Source organism: Triturus cristatus, chromosome 11, assembly GCF_964204655.1.
Source record: "Triturus cristatus chromosome 11, aTriCri1.1, whole genome shotgun sequence".
In the NCBI taxonomy this organism is placed as follows: Eukaryota; Metazoa; Chordata; class Amphibia; order Caudata; family Salamandridae; genus Triturus; species Triturus cristatus.
In genome coordinates this window covers 1,123,414,012-1,123,433,516 of record NC_140594.1, presented here as the reverse complement: position 1 = coordinate 1,123,433,516, position 19,505 = coordinate 1,123,414,012, and the positions used below count along the sequence as shown (strand labels likewise).

Below are 19,505 nucleotides of genomic sequence, written 5' to 3'. Positions count from 1 at the left end.
TACTTTTATCTATTCGTGTTATCTTGGGGTAGGGCAATGCTGTTTGTTTTAAATATGCTTTATTTAACAATATATTCATGCTTTAGTAAATAAAACAGTGCAAATCTCACATATTTGCCAATTTAAAAAAAATAATTGTACTTTTTTTTAGATTATTTATATATTTTGGATTTTTAAAGCATTTACGAAATACATTTAATGTGTATTTGTATTATTAGGATGTAGTGTAGCTGAACACCATTCTCCAATGTTTGTTAAACTGGATTTAGCATAGGAAATGTTATTGCCCCCATGTATTCACTTATCACAACGGTTGTTGGACTGGAGATACATTAGTAAATGTCACTCCTTCTGCGCCCTACTCATGTATGCACTTTCCCAAAATTTGTTGGACTGGAGTTTGAATTACAAATTAGACCACCCTCCCGCTAAATATACATTTACCCAAATGTTTGACTGGAGGTAGACTAGTAAATGTTCCCCCCGAATGTGTGCACTTCACAAGTATTTTTATAATGCATTTATTCTGATCTATAATTTTAAGTTAAAATTGTTTTTATAATTGATACTTTAAGTTATATGCAGTTTTAAACCTATTTTTAATGTTAATAAATGAATGTTTACATGTTATGTTTAATGTTATGACTGAATTTTAACTACAGTAATATTTTTTTTTAAATTAACTTATTTTAATGCCGCAATAATGTTCCTACTTTGGACCACAATATTTTTGTAGCATTTTTTTTTGTACTTTACAATATATGTACATGAAATTGATATGCTTGTGGTCGATGTTTTGATCACGATATTTTTGAACAATTATATGTTTGTGTGTCAATATTGGGTCTCATTGACCACTGTGATTACTTTCTATGACTGTAGCGGACAGCATTTTGTTATACATGTTGTTACTGTAAAACAGAACTAGTTTTTTTTTTAAAGCTTCAATTTAGATCCGTTGGTTTGCAGGGAAGCGCACTGTCCAGATGTTATGTGCACTGTGTAAGTATATTATTTAGTGCCCACTTGTTGCTAATGGGCTTTAAACACAACCATATTAACATATTTGTCCACAGCCTTGAAAAATACCCAAGCATTATTTGTTGCAACGGGTGAAACACGTCTCAGCTTGGGCCTTTTCTGCATGCAAAACCCTGCAGAATATGTATGTAATATCTGAAGAATCTTTGTCACAGGTACAACTAAACTCTGGAACAGTCTGCCCCTCCCCCTCCCCATATCAGAGACATCCCCACCTTACTTTCCTTTAGGAAAGAACTTAAAACATGGCTTTTCCGAAACTAAGGGCGATGAGTTAGTGCTCAAGTGCAGTTAGCGCCAAGACACCATAGGGTAAATGTGCGCTCTATACATTTTAATAACATGACAAGAATAAGGCGTTATCATCAACACAGCAAAAAGTGATGCATAGTTTCAGTAACCGAACAGCAAGATACAAAATATGTTTATACCTAGAATGTTAGAGTTCTGCTGCTGCTATTTCCAAAATAAGATTTATTAAGTCTCAGTACTACAGGCAATCCCTGAGTGGGCATAAACACATGTCACTCATTCATGGCTGTCCTTAAAAATGCATCCAAGGGCTAGGGGTCCATGTTTGTGCTTACTTTAGGACACATGGCACTGTTGCTATGCCCCGTCATATACCACATCTGAACTACAAGCCTACATTGGACCCCAAGCTCTTACCTCAATGAAAAGACAGCTCCTCCAATATACAAATCAAAAAATCAACCAGAGGGAGAACCATGTTTCATTCAGAAACCAGCCCTTTACTCCCAGGGTCACCAATTAGATGCAAGATCATTACTTATACATAAGGCCACAACGACACCAGAGCTGCACCACTAGAGACTTCTTCAGCAACATCACCACAACTGAAGGCGGAAGCCAAACATTTACCACTAAATCTACAAGAGCAAACACGATCCACAAAAAGATCACACTTTACCCAGAAACCCACCCCTCTAAGTAGGGTTTTGGCCCACCACTTCTATGCATTAAGGTGTCATTTACAACTGCAGAATATATGTATAGTTTTTTTTGTTTGTGTGCATAGATGACACCTCTATATGCAAACTTTGCTCTGTGAATCATCTGTGAGTATTGAGTGTGAAAGTCACAGCTTTATACATGCGTGAGTCACATTCGCGCACAGAAAATGCTGATTGTATAGGGTCCCGTATGTAGATGCCTTGGTGCCATCAAAACAATCTGCATACTGCGAGGTTCTGACTAATGCAGAGCAACCAACAAACAAAAAAACACTAATTTATGCCACATTAGGAAACCTCTGGGGGCGTTTTGTGCAATTACAGGCATTTAATGCTTCCAAATTATAAAGCAATCAGAGACAGGCGCCCAGCGGTGCTGTATTCACCTAAGCCATCAGCGCTTGGACAGATGAAGCGCGCTATAATTTTAGAGGAGCAGGCAAGCTGATGTGAGCCCCCCGCCCTGGCTTCTACAGTGCCATCTCTGAGCTCATCATCCCCTTGGCTATAGACTCCAAGCACCACATCCACCTTGGCAACCCCAACTTCCACCTAGACAATCCCAATGACACCAACTCCGCCAACCTCCTAGAAAGCATTAAAACATCGGGGACACACATGTGGTCACGAGTCCCACTCACTGTGCAGGACACAACCTGGACCCAATCTTTACAGCCAGTAACAAAATCAAATTCAGCCACACCACCGAACTAACGTGGCCAGACCACAGCATCATCCACTTCACCATCAAATGCTCACTACGACCCACCTCCACGCCCCCCAATCCGGCCCGCCACAGATGTAACAAAATCACCAAGACCTAATTGGCTGCTGCCCTCTACACCACCAGACCCTACACTAGGGGTGGGCGGAATTTGCGGAATTAACCTTCGCAAATTATCGCGAGAATGTTCAAAATTATCGCAAACAAGCAGAAATATCGCGAAGATGCGGAAGTTTTTTTCCGGCATGTTCGCGAGATTTTCTGCATGGTTGCGGGTCGCCAACTTACCCATGTGGTTGCTTGCGGGCGCGGCCATCTTGTTTTGAGTTGTTCTCGCGGTGCATGATCGCGAGAAGAAAGACGTGATCGCGCGACGCATGACGTCACTGCGGGCGCGAACTGTCGCGAGACAGCGCAAATGGCTAAAAACAATACAACATCTCATGGAGAACGCGACCGGATCAAGAAAACTTGTTGGCGAGCGCAGGGATTCAGGTAAGGCGATCGCGCGCGCGCGAGAATGTATTATTTTACAGCGCGAGCAAGAAACAAATTATCGCCAATCTGCGGAAACCGGAATTTTTGACATTTTCGCGCTCTCCGCGGAACGCAAAAATGTCAAATTATCGCAATTTCCGCGAACGGAACGAAATTTTTGCCCAGGCCTACCCTACACCACCAGCAACCTTGAGTTAACCATCCAAAACTTCTCCTACTAGATCTTCAACTGGGCCGACATTATCGCTGGCCAGTACCAGCAGAGCCAGCAAACATGCCATCTCTTTCACAGCCAAACTCCGAGCCTCCAAACGTGAGTGTAAGCAACTGGAGAGATGATGGTGCTCCAGCAGGAACCCCTCAGAGCTCACCACCTTCAAATCGGCCCTCAGCAAATACCACCACCACCTCCAGGAAGCCAAAAAGAATGCCGCCCGTATTGAGGCAAGCTTCAATCACACAAAAGAACTCTTTAGCATTGTCAGTGAATTCTCCTGGCTGTCTAATACCAAGTCATCAACAAAAAGAGGGGGGGACCGGGAGCGTAATTAGAAAATAGGTCCAGTACCCATGCTCCCTCCATTTAATTTTGAGAGGGTAGCTGTTCCTAAAAAAAGGGGTAGAGAGAGCTGCTATGTGTGCTTGAAGCTTGGTTGGGCCGGAATGAGTGTGGGGAATTTCTCCTTTGAATTTTAGTGCCCTCACACACCCTTTCAGGTGTCCTGCTTCATCATAGGGCGTTGCTCCTCGTGGGGGTGGCGCTGCAGTCCCCCACGGGCCCCGCGAGAGGGCTCTTTGTCGGAGTTCTTTTTTAGGAGACGCCGCAGTTGTGCATGTGGGTGTGTGGGTATGTCTATAAGGGATGTGAGTGGTGCGTTAAAATAGCTAGGTAGGAACCAAGACCTTTATTCGCGGCTCTATCCAGCATGAATTAAAAAATGATCCTGGAGGTCCTCAAGAACAATATATAATGAGGGCAGATATAAAATTTACTGCAACTCTCAGGATGGGTGAGTGAATGGGGAGTGTGAGTATTAGAAAAATAGGGTCAAAATGACCCTATTTTCACTCACTTAATTCATGCTGGATAGAGCCGCGAATAAAGGTCTTGGTTCCTACCTAGCTATTTTAACGCACCACTCACATCCCTTATAGACATACCCACACACCCACATGCACAACTGCGGCGTCTCCTAAAAAAGAACTCCGACAAAGAGCCCTCTCGCGGGGCCCGTGGGGGACTGCAGCGCCACCCCCACGAGGAGCAACGCCCTATGATGAAGCAGGACACCTGAAAGGGTGTGTGAGGGCACTAAAATTCAAAGGAGAAATTCCCCACACTCATTCCGGCCCAACCAAGCTTCAAGCACACATAGCAGCTCTCTCTACCCCTTTTTTTAGGAACAGCTACCCTCTCAAAATTAAATACGTGTCTAATACCAAGACCACAATCTGTCCCTCCCAAGACCTCTGCGACTCCCTGGCAGACCACTCCCTCAACAAGATAGCAGACATCTCCAGCAACTTCGTCCCACGGCCAACCACCCACAGCCACCTCCTAATACACACTGATAGTTCCCAAAGCTACCTCACCAATTGGACACCGATCACCACGCCAATCACCACAGCAAACATGACCTCCATTCACTCCGGAGCACCGACAGACCCCTTCCACCACCACACCTTCAACCTGGGACAGAAGGAAATCAGCAGTGCACCCACCAACATCCTTAACGTATCCATCACCTCTGCCACAGTCCCTGATGCCTGGAAACATGAATAGGTTAAACCCCTCCTGATAAAACCCACCGCTGACCCCAGAGAACTGAAGAACTCCCACCTAATCTTGCTGCTCCCCTTCCCGGCCAAGGTCCTGAAAAAAGTCATCATCGCCAGCTCACGGATCACCTGGAAGGAAACAACATACTCGATGCCTCCCAATCTGGCCTTCACTCCAACCACATGATTGAGACTGCCTTAATAGCCACAACCGACAACATCAGATCCATCCTCAACTGTGGTTAGACAGCAGCCCTGATGCTCCTCAACCTCTCAGCATGCTTCAACACTGTATCCCACCACATGCTCATCACCAGACTGCACCACATCGGCATTAGAGGAAACGCCCTCAAGTGGATCGTCTCCTTCCTCACAGGATGCACACAGGCAATCCACCTACTGCCCTTCACCTCTAAACCCAAGAGCATCATCCTCGGCGCCCCCACAGATTTTCCTTCAGCCCACCCTCTTCAACACCTACACGAAACCATTGGTTGACATCATCCACACCCACAGACTCAATATCGTCTCATACGTCGATGACACCCAACTAATCCTCTCTCATGGAAGACACCACCACATCCAACTTTCAGAGCACCATGACCGACATCGCCGACTGGATGAGATCCAACTACAAGACAGATGTGCTCATCTTCAGAAGAAACACCACCCCATGGGACAACACATGGTGGCCCCTCTCAAAACTCTCACCAACCACGCCCTCAACATCGGCATCATCCTAGACAGCGATCTCTTCATGAAGCACCTGGTGGATGCAGTTGCCTCCTCCTGCTTCCAAACCCTCCGTATGCTTCATAAGGGTTTTATGTGGATCCCCGTCAGCACCAGGAAAATGGTGACTCAAGCCCTAGTCACCAGCTGACTGGTCTACAGAAATGCACTCTACGTCAGAACCACCACCCATCTCCTAAAACGAGTACAGACCATACAGAACTCCACAGCAAGACTCATCCTCGACCTCCTCAAATGAATCAGCATCACCCCAACCTCAAAAGCATCCACTGGCTCCCCGTCCAGATGAGATGTCAGTTTAAGCTACTGACTCATGCCTACAATGTCCTCCACAACGATGGACCTTCCTACTTCAACCACCACTTGACCTTCCACCAGCCAACCAGCAACTTTGATCCATCTCCCTCGCCCTCTCACATGTCACCCGGATCCAGGGGAGCTACAGTGGAGATCGTTCTCTCTCCCACCTAGCCGCCAAGTCCTGGAACGGCCTCCCACTTCTCCTACGAACCTCCCCTCACTCAATGACTTAAGAAAGGGACTCAAGTTCTGGCTTTTTGACTGAGCCCTCCATACTTCAGCACCTGGATACCACCTGGGGTGATAAGCCACACTATATAAACACTGATTGATTGATTGAAGTGGCTAGGCAGTATGGAGTTATCTTGGAATGAAGAATTTGCTTAAGGAAAATAAAAAACCCTTTATGATGAAACCACAAAAAAAGAAAATATTGACTAACGTTGGGTGAATTAACCAAAGCCTTTATTAGGAATTTATTGTATGAAGACTGCACTTTCAATTAACCTCAACCTTACAATCCCAAAATTAGCAATGTCCGTAATCCCAACCTTAACCCCTAAAACTAAGACAAATTCCTAATCATACCCTCCCCCATCTGACCTGAAGCCCTAACCCGAAATCTAACCCTCAACTCCACATGTAAACCTCACCCCACCTTTACTCTCTCCCTATTGGTAACCTTTAGCTTTTGAAATACCTGTGGCAGAATGGAAAAGCCCTATATAATCCTTACACCTGGTTATACATGTAGGTTTTCGGCTGCACTGCTCTGGGAGGAGAGAAGCGGCCATAACCTGGAGGACAAGTAACAAATCTAGTATACTGAGCCCCGCGTGGAAGATGACTCGAGAAACCGAACCCGCCCAGAGGTTACAGGACCCTGCAGCCCCGAAATGAAGAACAAATCCAACACCTGAGGGTCACAGATCTTTCATGGGAGTACGGTGTCTGTTTGTAACCAGGAATGCCCAATATTTTGTTTCGAGGCAGCTCAAACAATACCTTCTCCAGTCTAGGTGTACTATGCAAGTATTAGTGGGATGGATTAGTAGTCCTAGGTGAACTGAACCCTAATGCAGTGTTAGATATTTCGGTCTGAGGTTGGTCTTCCCCCAATTTGTTTGCCTTCACCCCTTCTATTTTTGAGGAAATCATTTTTGTTGGCCTTCGGCCTCAGTGCACTTTACCACTGCTAACCTGGGCTAAAGTGCTTGTGCTCACTCCCAAAAACATGGAAAAATGGCTAGTACCAGATTAGCATATTCATTTACTTATAAGTCCCCAGCAAAGTGGTATGCCATACACCCAGGGCTGGTTAATTAGTTAACTAGTGGGTCTGCAGCACATATTGTGCCACCCACTTAGGTAGCCCCTTAAAAGATGCCCGCCATTGCAGCCTGTAGCAGTTTTAAAATGCCAATTAGAACCCCCTTAGCAAGGCTTCAACTCCCTTTTTACTCCATGTAAGTCACCCCTAAGGTAGGCCGTAGACGGCCAATAGGGCAGGGTGCACTGCAATTAAAAAGCTGGACATGTCCTTTAAAGCTTTACATGTCCTGATGGTAAAAAAAAATCACATATTTGTTTTTCACTACTGTGAGGCCTACTTCTCCCCGCATTGCACCTTGGAGCAATGTCCCACATCAAGGACATGAGGTACAATTCTCAGCGGGCCTAACCTGGTCCTTGTATCCAGCCTGTGCTCCACTGCAGTCATCCTGAACTGATGACTTTGTGCTGGTCTGACACGACCAGATAACCACAGTCGGTGCTTTGTGCTTCTAAGCACTATTTTTACCTAAAACTTTAAAATTGCATATCTCCGGTTCTACTAATTGGAGTTTTGTCATTTTGGTGTCAAATAATGGATTAACATTTTCCCTATTTTTCTAAGTTCATGTGGATTTTTTCTCGTAATGTGTTTTCACTTTATTACTGTTTAAGTACTGCATAAAGACTTTACACATTGCCTCTAAGTTAACCCTGACTCTTTTGTGCCAGGCTACCACAGGGTTAAGCACAGGTTAATTTAGTGACTTTTACCGGTTCACCCCAACGGGGATTGTGACTGTTGCTTGTGCAGGGTTTCACCCCTCTCAACCAACAACCCAATTTCTCACACAGTGCTTCACACAATTACTGCAAACCAGCAGGTTTAATGGTTGCCCCAGGTCTCCATTTTCCTCTTGCTCCTGGAAAAGTGTGACTGTGACCAGCCAATCACAGAATATGTGCTTATAAACAATTTGAGGTACCCCAGAGCACATCTGTCAGACTGTTGGACTCTTTGTGGTAATGCAGGTCTCTCTGAACTGAACAGTGTCCATTTACCACCCAATGAACTCTGAATCACTCCTGGTGGCGGGACATTCAAGAACTAGAGGCACGGATGAGTTTGCTGTGTGACAACCTGAAGAATCCCTAAACTTTGGGCTTGGACTGCAGTTCTCTTTTGGGTGTGGGGCCATTGTGTCTTCAGCATGATAACAGCAGCTCTGGCCCGGGACCACCAAGCTATCCCGCTTGAACCCAGATCTACAGGTACAGCTGAGACACGGTCTCAGAATTATCACAGCAAAGGTGAGAGGCTGCTATTCTATGTCAAGTGTTATTTGTATAGTGTGACAATCCTCTAAGATTGTTAGCACTATAGGATTAAGGCCTCTAGGACATAGAAATTTAAAGAAAACCTTAGAGGATAAAAGTCTGGTCTTATAGAGATTCCTGAAATTTATCAGAGAGCTATCAGTTCTCAGATTAATTGGAATAGAGCTCCTCACTACTGTCATAGTGAATGTTATTGCCAAATAGAATTTTTTTGCCTTTGGTGTAGCAAGAAGTGCCAAACAGACACACTCAAGCATGCATCCGTGGGATTTAGGGCTATAAACTCAGGGGATTTTAGGTAAATTACTCCACAAACTATGGCCATGGCTTTAAAGATTACAGGTTTATGGATAGGAAGCCAATATGATGTATGAAGAGTACAAATGGTATGTTCTTGTATATTTAGACCAGATAATGGGTAGGTCACTGTTTTTTGTATGAGCTATAAACAGTGAAAAACTGTTCAGAGGCTGCTAGGTGGACTGAGTTACCATAATCAAGGCAACACTATAAACAAAGGGGCATTAGTACAGGAAAGTGGTGATCAATGAATGGCTGAGTTATTAATCAATTTTAGATAGAAGAAGAGGGTACCTGATACTTTAGCTGCTTGAAAGTCAAGAGAGATTCTTTTATCCATATAGACTTCTAAGACACGTACAGACTTGGTCGCTAAGTGGCATTACACAACAGTTGACAGAAAGACCTCATTTTCCTAAGATAAAGATCTCAGTTTTGGCAGTACAGAGTTGGACATTGGTTCCCACTTAGTACATCGAATGCTCCAATGTGTTTGGCACAGTCCTCGGAGTTATCTGAAGGCTGAATGCAGGTATAGTGAAATATAATAAGCAGTCAATCTTTTTTAATGTTGCTCTCTTGCAGAATTAAGTTTACAGGGAGAGAGCCGGGTGCAAGGAATAGGAGAACCACCAATGAAGAGACGGCTGAACTGGGACTTGGAAAGGAGACAGTCAGCAAAAGCAGGAGGCACACAACAGGAAAGCCAGGAATGGAGTAGGGACTGTAGCCAAGACAGAAAAGGTCCAGAGTGCAGCTATAAAAGGGTCAGAAGAACCGTAGGATCTGGGCACCAAGCTAGTGAACAGAGGACCAGCACCAGCAAGTGATCGGGCATGGTTTGGAGATAGAAAGGACTACAGAAACCATGATGCATGAGAAAGGTGGTAAGGAAGCCAGGACTGGAATATGAAGTGCAACAGAAACCTGGACTAAAAGCAGAAGTGAAACTAAGGGGCCTATTACGATGTCGGTCGGAGTTTCCTCCAACCGACACCGTGGCGGAAATGGGACCGACCAACTTCCGGTCAATGGTCCTGGCCACCCAATCATGATGCGACCGCACATGGTGCAGGCGCATTCTTCAATTTCTCTATGGGAGCTTGTGTTAAGGCTGTAAAAAGGCCTTAATACAAGCTCCCATAGAGAAATAGGAGATTATGTTAATCCCTGCACCCCGTGGCAGGCACCTCAAGGTGCTTGCCACAAGGTGCAGGGATTAACTGCCTCAGCCCGCAACTGAAGGCCGCAAGGGAAAGGGGGCCCTGCAAGGGACCCCCACACATGCTTTCTGCCAGGGTTTCCATGTCGGAAAGGCTGGCATAGAAACCCTACCGGAAACCGTGCATCGTAATCCTGACGGCGTAAACCGCCATCCATATGGATTACGGGCCGGTTCAGACTGGTTGACCGGCTCCTTGAGCCTGTCGGAAGCCAACCAGAATGACTGCCCGGTTTCAATTCTGATGGCTGTATCGTAATTAGCTGGTCAGAATTCAAACAGATGATGTCGGTCGTAAAGCCTCCAACCTAAGGTCAGAGGCTTTACGACCGACATCGTAATCGGCCCCATGGTGCAGGCGCATTCTTCAATTTCTCTATGGGAGCTTGTGTTAAGGCTGTAAAAAGGCCTTAATACAAGCTCGACATCGTAATCGGCCCCTATGTATAGTAAGTGTTGAAGTGCTTATTGACCTATACTTATTTAAAGGCAAGTTCGCAAAGGGCGCTCGTGAGCGACACCTAGTGGCAGGACAGTGGAATATTAACACCTACAGGGGTAACCTTGACTACTGGACTTAAATACCCTATTAATCAATCAATCATTTGTAAAGCGCACTACATACCCGCGAGGGTCTCAAGGTGCTGGGGGGGGGGGGGGGCGCTACTGATCGAACAGCCAGGTCTTGAGTATCCTCCTGAAGGTCAGCAGGTCTTGGGTCTGTCGTAGGCTCAGTGGGAGGGTGTTCCATGAGTCCCTAGATTAAAGGATGCATAATGTGTACTTGGTCATCCACTTGGGGAGCAAGGGACCCGTAGGCCTCGGACACCAGTAGTAAATCACAGGCATTGCCCAATAACAACCACTGGGCTCAGAAACACAGCCTCACAGTCCCACTTGGAAGAATCTAACACACGCTGGCATGACGGTAATTACTGCCATTGCATGTGTGCGGAAATAAAACCCACCTTAAAGATAATAACCAGTTAGTGTGCAAGCATGACACAAAACCAAACAAATCAATACAAGTTAATGACAAACATTTTGGTAAGTCATCCATTTTTATAAATTCTCTTCTTTGGGACTTGGGCACTTTATTTACTTGTATTGCATTTGTGCCCCGAGGTATAACCTGCATTGCCCTTAGGTAAGTTGGGGTTAGTAGTTAGTACAAGTAGGCCTTTGTCTTAAAGTAGCTGCTTTAGAGTGCTGTGAGAGCTCATGTACTGCACATGAAACCTGTAGTTTCCACCCCACTGCCCCTACCTGTCAGCTTCTCACATTTGCCACTCTGTGGCTTATGAAGCAAGGTGTAACAGGTACCTCTGTAGCAGTGTGTATGCCTGGCACCTGATTTGTGTTGTGTGCACCCAATGACATTACACATTGATGTAACTCAGGGCCATATTTGTATAGGATCTTTTCTTGGTAACATGCAGCTGTCCAGATGTGCTGACTTCTGACCAACCAGACCCCCGCCTATGAATAAAGGCAGCAGTATTGGCTTATTTCTCCATATAACACAAAGGGGTGGGATTCATGTATTCTTTAATTTTTACTTTGACTGTAAAATGTGACTCATCAATTTTCTTTTTATCTCTCCTCCAAAGAGACGTGTTTAATTCCAGTGATTTCACACACGATGTTAAAAAGATACAAGGATATATATGTTTTTGTTTTGAGGGCTTTTACCATCTGAATAAAACACGAAGCACATTAATACCATAGGCTCTACGATATCTCCATACATTAACATTTCAGGTCCTTGGACAATACATTACTTACATTTACGTCAGTTTCTTGGCCTCTATGCGGATCAGGGGACCGGCCATTTCTCCTGTTGTGGTTCCTAATCATTAATAAATCTCTTTTGAAATTAATGATATTATTCTGTATGTCACGCGTAGTGAATATAGCTGGTGGCAGTTGGGTATTCTAGTCGAATGTCGAGATTTAAATATCGCCCTGCCCAAATATTGTGGCTAAAACATTAACTACAATATTGAGAAAATAAATATATAGGTGTTTGTCACGGTGGAGAAGCAAGAAGTTTAAGTGGTAATGGTTAGAGAGAGATTGTCTGTGTGGTGATAGGATTCACGCAGTGAACTTTTATGTTTTCATTCAATGTTAGTAAATAGCAATATGTATTTAAAATCCAGGCTCAACACAGGATAAGCACGTGAGGAAATAGCATTCTATCACTGTTAGGAGACTTGGGCCTGCTTACGAGTTTGGCGGTCCATAGGACCGCCAAATTCGCAGCGGAGGTGCGGTGGGAGTCGGGGACACCAGCGGTCCAACCGCCGTATTTCGAGTACGGCGATCGGACCGCTTTGGGACCATGGCAACCGCTAGGGATATGCGATGCCTGGCGATGGTGCTGCTGTCTCGGGAAGCATTATTCATGATGGTGCTGCTACGGCACCGCCATGCGTATTACGAGTTTCCCTACTGCCAGCCTTTTCATGGAGGTGAGCCTGCCATGAAAAGGCTGGCAGTGGGGAAACAAGGCCCCCCGTTAACCCTGTGCATGGGGGTGCATGTAGGGGTGTGCGTGCATGCACACAGGAGGGCACATGCTGTGCCCCCCTGGGTGCATGCACCCCTGTTCCAACACGACATGGCCTGCTCTGACCATGCCGTGCAAGAACGTGCATTGGCGGTCACGTGGCAATGCAGTTCTAACGCTCACTTATGAGCCTTTAATCTGCCCTGCTGCAGGACTACCATTCGGCCCGCCCACCAGACCACGTCAATACTCGTAATCTGGCGGGTAGGCGGTGGTCGACTTTGACAGTCCTGGAGTGGGGTGCTGGGGTGCTGGCGTGACAGCCGCTGCATGACTACCAAAGTCGTAATCAGGCCCTTTGTACTCAGTTGCACTTGAGCATGGCAGATGGTTTTCCTTGGTGCTTTAGAGAGAGCATTATAAAGTGGTCTCAGATAGCTGGGCGGGGCCTTGATAAAACTGGGCTCCTTTTTTCTCTGTGATGTTTTTGCAGCTGCCCTTGTTTCTGTGAGTGACAGCATCGGCGGAAAAGTATCACACATTGTCGATGGTGTTGAAAGATAGACAATTTTTTTTTGTGTTTGAAAGCTTTATTGAAGAATTTGTTAATACATAAAGATATCAGCATACATAGAAGTCATACATAAATCAAATATAAAACCTTAATACTGCTAATATCAATGCTAGAGAAAACCAAAAAGCATTTTATGAGAAATTTAACGCTAAAGGGGGAGAAGAGAAGGGAAGAGATAGGAAGGGAAAGGAGATGGGAGGGATAAAGGACTAGTATTACAAACCAAAAACTGTTAAATAATTACGGCATACAATCAAGTTATATAAGTGAACGATACAAAATATCAGTATAAGCAAGAAATAGAACTGGATAAACCTATAAGAGATAACAAAAAGGAGAGAGTTCAATTTGCTCAGGGGGGTTTAAAATTTTCCGAATTGGTATACATAGACTTCTTCAAGGCCAATCGATCAAGATATGCGGTGAGGGGTAACCAAAAGAGGTTACCCCTCACCACAGAGGTTTGCAAGTGGAGGCAAAGGAAACATCCAGTCTGTGAAAATGACATAAAGAATTCCACCAGCCTTGTAAAGAAATGTTTGTTAGAGATTTCCAGTTAGAGGCGATGTGTTGGAAGGCAAGAGCAAGTGTCAGGTCAAAAAGACCATGTAAGGGTACGGACAAATTTAAAGATTCAGAAAGACTACCCCAAAAGAGAAGAGTGATTGAGAAAGGAGTAGAAAGAGTGAATATGCGAGAAAGGCATGACCAAACTTTCTCCCAAAAAGTAGAGACGACAGGGCACAAAAAGAACAAATGAAGAAGGTCAGCATTAGGAGTAAAACAAGTCCAGCACTTAGAGTCAGAAGAGGAAGAGAAACGAGACAAGGAAAGAGGAGAAAGATAAAGTCTATGATACAGATAAAATAAGGATTGAGTAAGAGAAGCAGAACTAGAAATTTTTAAAGATCTAGACCAAAGTTTATCCCAAAGAGCAACAGACCAAGTACAACCAAAATCTGATTCCCAAGAGAGCTCCACTTTAGTTTTGGGACGGTTTGGATTTGGAGATACGAAAAATTTATAGATAAGAGATGCTTTAGGAAGAGTAGTAAGAATATTAAGAAGAGGAGATGGAGAAATTAATGGTGACGAAGAAGGGAGAGAATAGTAGCCGTCAAGGATTATTGCCATGAGGGTTGTAAATTTCTGCAAAAAAGACCGAGGACAATGAAATAAAAGTTGAAATTGGGGAAAAGAACAAGGCACAGCACCATCAAAGAGTTGGTTGACCCACATTACACCCCTCACCCTCCAAGATTTCCAAAAGATGGGTCTATTATTTAAAAGGATAAGTGAATTATACCAAATAGGGGTATTTAAAAAGGATGTACGTGTAATGGTAGAAGGAAGAACCAAAGATCTTAAAAGAGAAGAAGTGTGTTTGAATAAGGGAAACAAAGAATAGGAATTCCTGACAGAAAAACGCACCACTTCGGCGAAGGAGAAAGGTAATAGTAATGAGTGTTCAATGAGGAGCCAAAGAGGAGTGAAAGGGGAAAGAGTTGATGAGATCCATCTCGAGGCTTGTCATAAAGAAAAGGACCTATGATAAAGACAGAAGTCCGGAAAGTTAACTCCACCGTTAGATTTGGGTTTACGAAGAGTTGCAAGAGAAATTCTGGATTTTTTACTCTTCCAGAGAAATTGCGAAAGGAGAGAGTCGATACGTTTAAAGTAAAATGCAGGAGTATGAACCGGTAACATGGAGAAGGTATAAATTAGAATAGGAGCTATCATCATTTTAATTGAATCCAATCGACCCCACCAGGAGAGAAAAAGAGGATTCCAAGTTGAGAACAACTGGTCAATCCTAGAGACAACTGCAGACATATTTAATTTAACTGAAGAAGAAATAGAGTTAGAGAACCAAACACCAAGATATTTAATCTACGAACTATTCCAAGCAAAACCGGTAGAGGAAAAAAAATGAGGGAGACAGGATGTGGTGAGAGGGAGAATTTCAGTCTTATCTGAGTTAATCTTATATCCTGATACCAAGGAAAAAGATTTGAATTCAGATAATAAGGGGGGTACAGATGTTTCTGGCTCAGAAATAAACAATAAAATATCGTCTGCATAGGCAGAAAGCTTCAATTGATTATTACCGTATGGAAAACCAGAAATAGAAATATTATTACGAATGGAAGATAAAAAAGGTTCAAGAGTCAAGACAAAGAGAAGTGGGGAAAGCGGACAACCTTGGCGAACCCCCCTCCGGAGAGTAAAAGGTGAAGAAAGTTGACCGTTCACCAGCACCGAGGCCTTGGGAGCAGAGTATAGTAGAGAGATAAGAGATATAAATTTGGGGCCAAAGCCATGCCAACGTAGTGAAGCAAACAAAAAAGACCAATCGACCCTGTCAAAGGCCTTTTCCGCATCAACAGAAATAGCGGCAAGAGGGGATGAAAGGGAGGAAGCTTTATTTAGGACATTAAGAAATAGGCGAGAATTATCCGACGTGAGTCTACCTTTAACGAAGCCACATTGTTCTTTGCCAATGAGATGAGGCATGAGGGGATCTAAACGCATCGCAAGTAATTTGGCAAAAATGTTATAGTCTACATTAACTAAAGAGATTGGACGGTAATTTTTACATAGCTGATGATCACGACCCTCTTTTGGGATAAGACAGATGGTAGCATCCTGAAAAGTACCCTCTGCCTTACCAGATGAATAAAATGATTGAAAAGAATCAAGAGTTTGGGTAGTAAAAGATCTGAAAAATGCAAATAAAATTCCACAGGAAAGCCATCAGGGCCTTGGGTTTTACCTTTAGTAAGAGTGGTCAAGGCTTCAAAAAGTTCATGCAATGAGAGGTCAAGTTCAAGGTCTGGAAAGTTAAGATGAGGGTTGGACGGTTTAGGAAGTTTCTCAAAATAATCCTGAATAAGAGAAGGAGTAGGAGGGCATTCTGGGGTGTAGAGTTGCTGATAAAATAATTGAAATTGGTCAAGTATATCCTTATCTTTATGGAGAAGAACATTGTCAGAAGAATAGATGGAGTCAATAAGGGTGCGTTCTTGACGGGATTTAAGATAATTAGCTAAGAGTTTTCCTGATTTATTGCGGCCTCCATAATAACGGGCACTACTACGAAGAAGAATCGAAGAGGCATTATCTGTAGTTAATTTATTGAACTCCAGTTTTGCTCGTAAGAGATCTGGTGACATAAATTTATCTGAAGAGGTATAAAACTGGTGCTCCAAAAATTTAATATGTGCTAGAGGTTTTCCGATTTTGAAGATATTGTTTTTTTTCCCGAGAGACAAAATCAATAATGAATCCCCTAGCGGTGGCCTTAAAGGAGTCCCAGAGAATATAAGGAGAGATACTAGGGTCGCAGTTAAAAAGAAAGAATTCCGCAGCAAAAGAACGAAAAGAAGAGGAGAAATTAGGATCCGTAAGAAGCGCGCTATTAAAGCGCCAACGAGAGGGTTTGGGGCGTGGTGGGAGCAGATCAAGAACTGTTACAATAGGGGCATGGTCCGATATGACAATGGGTTCAATAGAAGAAGACAACAAGTTCTGAGATAAAGGTTTAGAAAGAAAGATATAGTCGAGACGAGAAAAAGATGAGTGAGGAGGAGAGAAAAAAAAGAGTAGTCCAAAGTGTCAGGGTGTGAAAGACGCCAGGAGTCAATGAGGTGTGATTGCGAAATGGTGCTAAGAAATTGTTTGTGAGATTTGTGTGGTGCGAAGCGAACTGTGGATTTACGGTCAAGAAATGGGTCAACAATCTGGTTACAATCTCCTCCTAAAATAAATGAATCATCTTTATATTGGATACATTTCTTTGTAATTAAAGGCCAGAAAGAGCATTCCGGTTGCACAGGTCCATAAACATTGAAGATAGTTAAGGGAATAGAGTTAAGTAATAATTTGGCTAAAATCCATCGTCCTTCAGTGTCCTTTTCTTGAGACAGAACCGTACACTTTAGTTTTTTGTGACATAGGATAGCAACTCCATTCTTTTTATTGTTGGAAGGCGAGAATAAGACTGTACCCACCCAACTCCTTTTTAACTTAAGAGATTCAATATCATTAAGGTGGGTTTCTTGCAAAAGAACTATATCCGGGTTATAAGAGGCTAAATGGGAAAGAACTCTCTGCCGCTTAATAGGATTAATGACACCTTTTACATTCCAAGAAACAACTTTGAATTTACAAATAACATAAAATCAAGTAGGATAGAAAAGAAGCAAAAAAGATGTATGTACAAAAATAAGCCGAAAAATAAAAAAAGTATGAAGAATATAGAAAAGAGTAGAGAGGTAGGGGAGAAATGGAAATGAAGGAAAAATGAAGTTGACCAACAAGTAAAGTGAAAGAAAGGGAAAAAGGAAAAAGGAGGAAATTGCAAGAAGAGACAGTACATATCCCAAAAGGATGACTGAGGCAAACATACCTGAGGGGAATACAAAAGAGGACGACGGGGAAATGGCGACACTCAACGAGACAGGCCTCCCAAAACGGGAGTCCAGACCGGATCGCACCAGGACGAAGGACTTGAACGAAGAACCAAATAGGGAAGAAATCAATCCATCTAGATAAATAAATAAATAGCATTTGAGATCATAGAAGTATACAAAGAGAAACCAAGGATAAATTGTTAAGGAACGACAATTAGAAGAAATGAGGGTAATGGAGAATTGAGATGTGTAAAAAGATCAAGGAAGAGCAAAAAGAATACATTTAGTATTAAACAAAGGGAAGAAATGAATTATAGTTAGAATAAAAATTGGAGAGGAATGAATTCGCAATGTAATATTTAAAGTCAACATATGGAAACAAAGATAAAAAACATAATTAGAAAAACCTGTAAAGGTAGACAAAGTTAAACACACTCAGGAACCCTGCAAAAGAAGAAAAAGTTAAACAATCAGCCACAGGAAGAGGAGGTAGTTTCCATAGCAGAATTAGAACGAATATGAATGAAGTTTTTAAGTTCAGCAGGATCTTGAAAAGTCCATGTCTGATTTTGGTGAGTAACTTTGAAAGTACATGGGTGAAATAAACCAAATCTCGCACCAAGAGATCGTAGAGGAGCACGTAGAGACAAAAATTCCTTCCGTCGAGAAGCAGTAGCATTCGAAACATCCTGAGAGAGGAACACTCTCTGACCCAACCAGGAGACCTGACGTTTAGATCTAGCTGCTGAGAGAACAGAAAGAAGATCCGTGAATTTCAAAAAAAGAATAATGACTCCTCTTGGGTTGGTTGATGTGGATGAACGAGCACCAAGTCTATGAGCTCTCTGGATATTAAGAGAGGTGGTGGACGGCATATCCAAAAGCTTTGGAAGAAAGGAGGAGAAGAAGAGCACAGGATCGTCCCCCTCCAGAGACTCCGGCAAACCATAAATACGAAGATTATTCCTCCTATTTCTGTTTTCCAAATCCTCAGTATGTTGCTGAAGCGCCAAAACAGACTTTTCCAGAGAGGAAACTCGTTGAGATGTAGATTGAAGATCCGAAATCTGCCACTCCACAGATGTCACTCTATTATCCATGGACGACCATTTCTCTTCAAGAAACTGCATTTTATTGTTGGTTTGTTCTACAAATGGGTGTAAAGCACAAATTTCCTCCAAAAGCATCTCCATAGAAATGGGAGAGGACGATTTATCTGGGGAGGAAGAATCTTGCTTAAGGCGCTTAGTAGACGTAGATGGAGGTGAAGATTTATTCGAAAGCGCCTGCGTTGAGGAGGTGCGAGGAAGAGACACTCCTGCCATTGGGCCTGCCTTGGAGGGGGAGTCCGTTGGTGAGGGAAGTGAAGATGCTGTCACAGGAGTGTTCCCCGAAGGAATAAAGGCAAATTTTGTATTGCATAATTTGCCCGTAGAAAACTAGGACTTGCAACCGTGGAATAGGTGAGGAAACCGTAGGATGAAGGAGCCTAGTTTAAGAGGGAGTCCACTCACATGCAATGTAAAAGCAATGTCCATAGGAGAGCAAGAGGAATGGTTAGAAAGACAATTCAGGGACGGTCAAAGCAGTTCATGCGCCAAAGAAAAAGAAAGGGCAAAATTTTATGGTGAAGGAGATTAATGAACGGAAAAATGCCCAAAACTAGAACCAGATTAAATATCCACAAAAGGGCAAGTTAGCGAGGGTCTTCACCAAAAAATATGACTGCAATGTTGGCGCCAAGTGCGTTAACGAATATCCAAGTCAAAGGTGCGACGAAGTGCAGCAAACGAAAAAATGTAGACT

At 43.4% G+C, this 19,505-nt stretch overlaps 1 protein-coding gene across 2 annotated transcripts in view; it reads right to left on the bottom strand.

Moving 5' to 3' along the window:
* Nucleotides 1-19,505, bottom strand: part of ECEL1 (endothelin converting enzyme like 1) — a 565,411-nt gene that overhangs the window by 541,811 nt on the left and 4,095 nt on the right. For both annotated transcript variants that reach the window (XM_085635691.1, XM_085635690.1), the window contains exon 2: nucleotides 17,696-17,833. The gene's annotated coding sequence lies outside the window, so the exon portion shown is untranslated. The remainder of the gene's footprint in view (nucleotides 1-17,695; nucleotides 17,834-19,505) is intronic.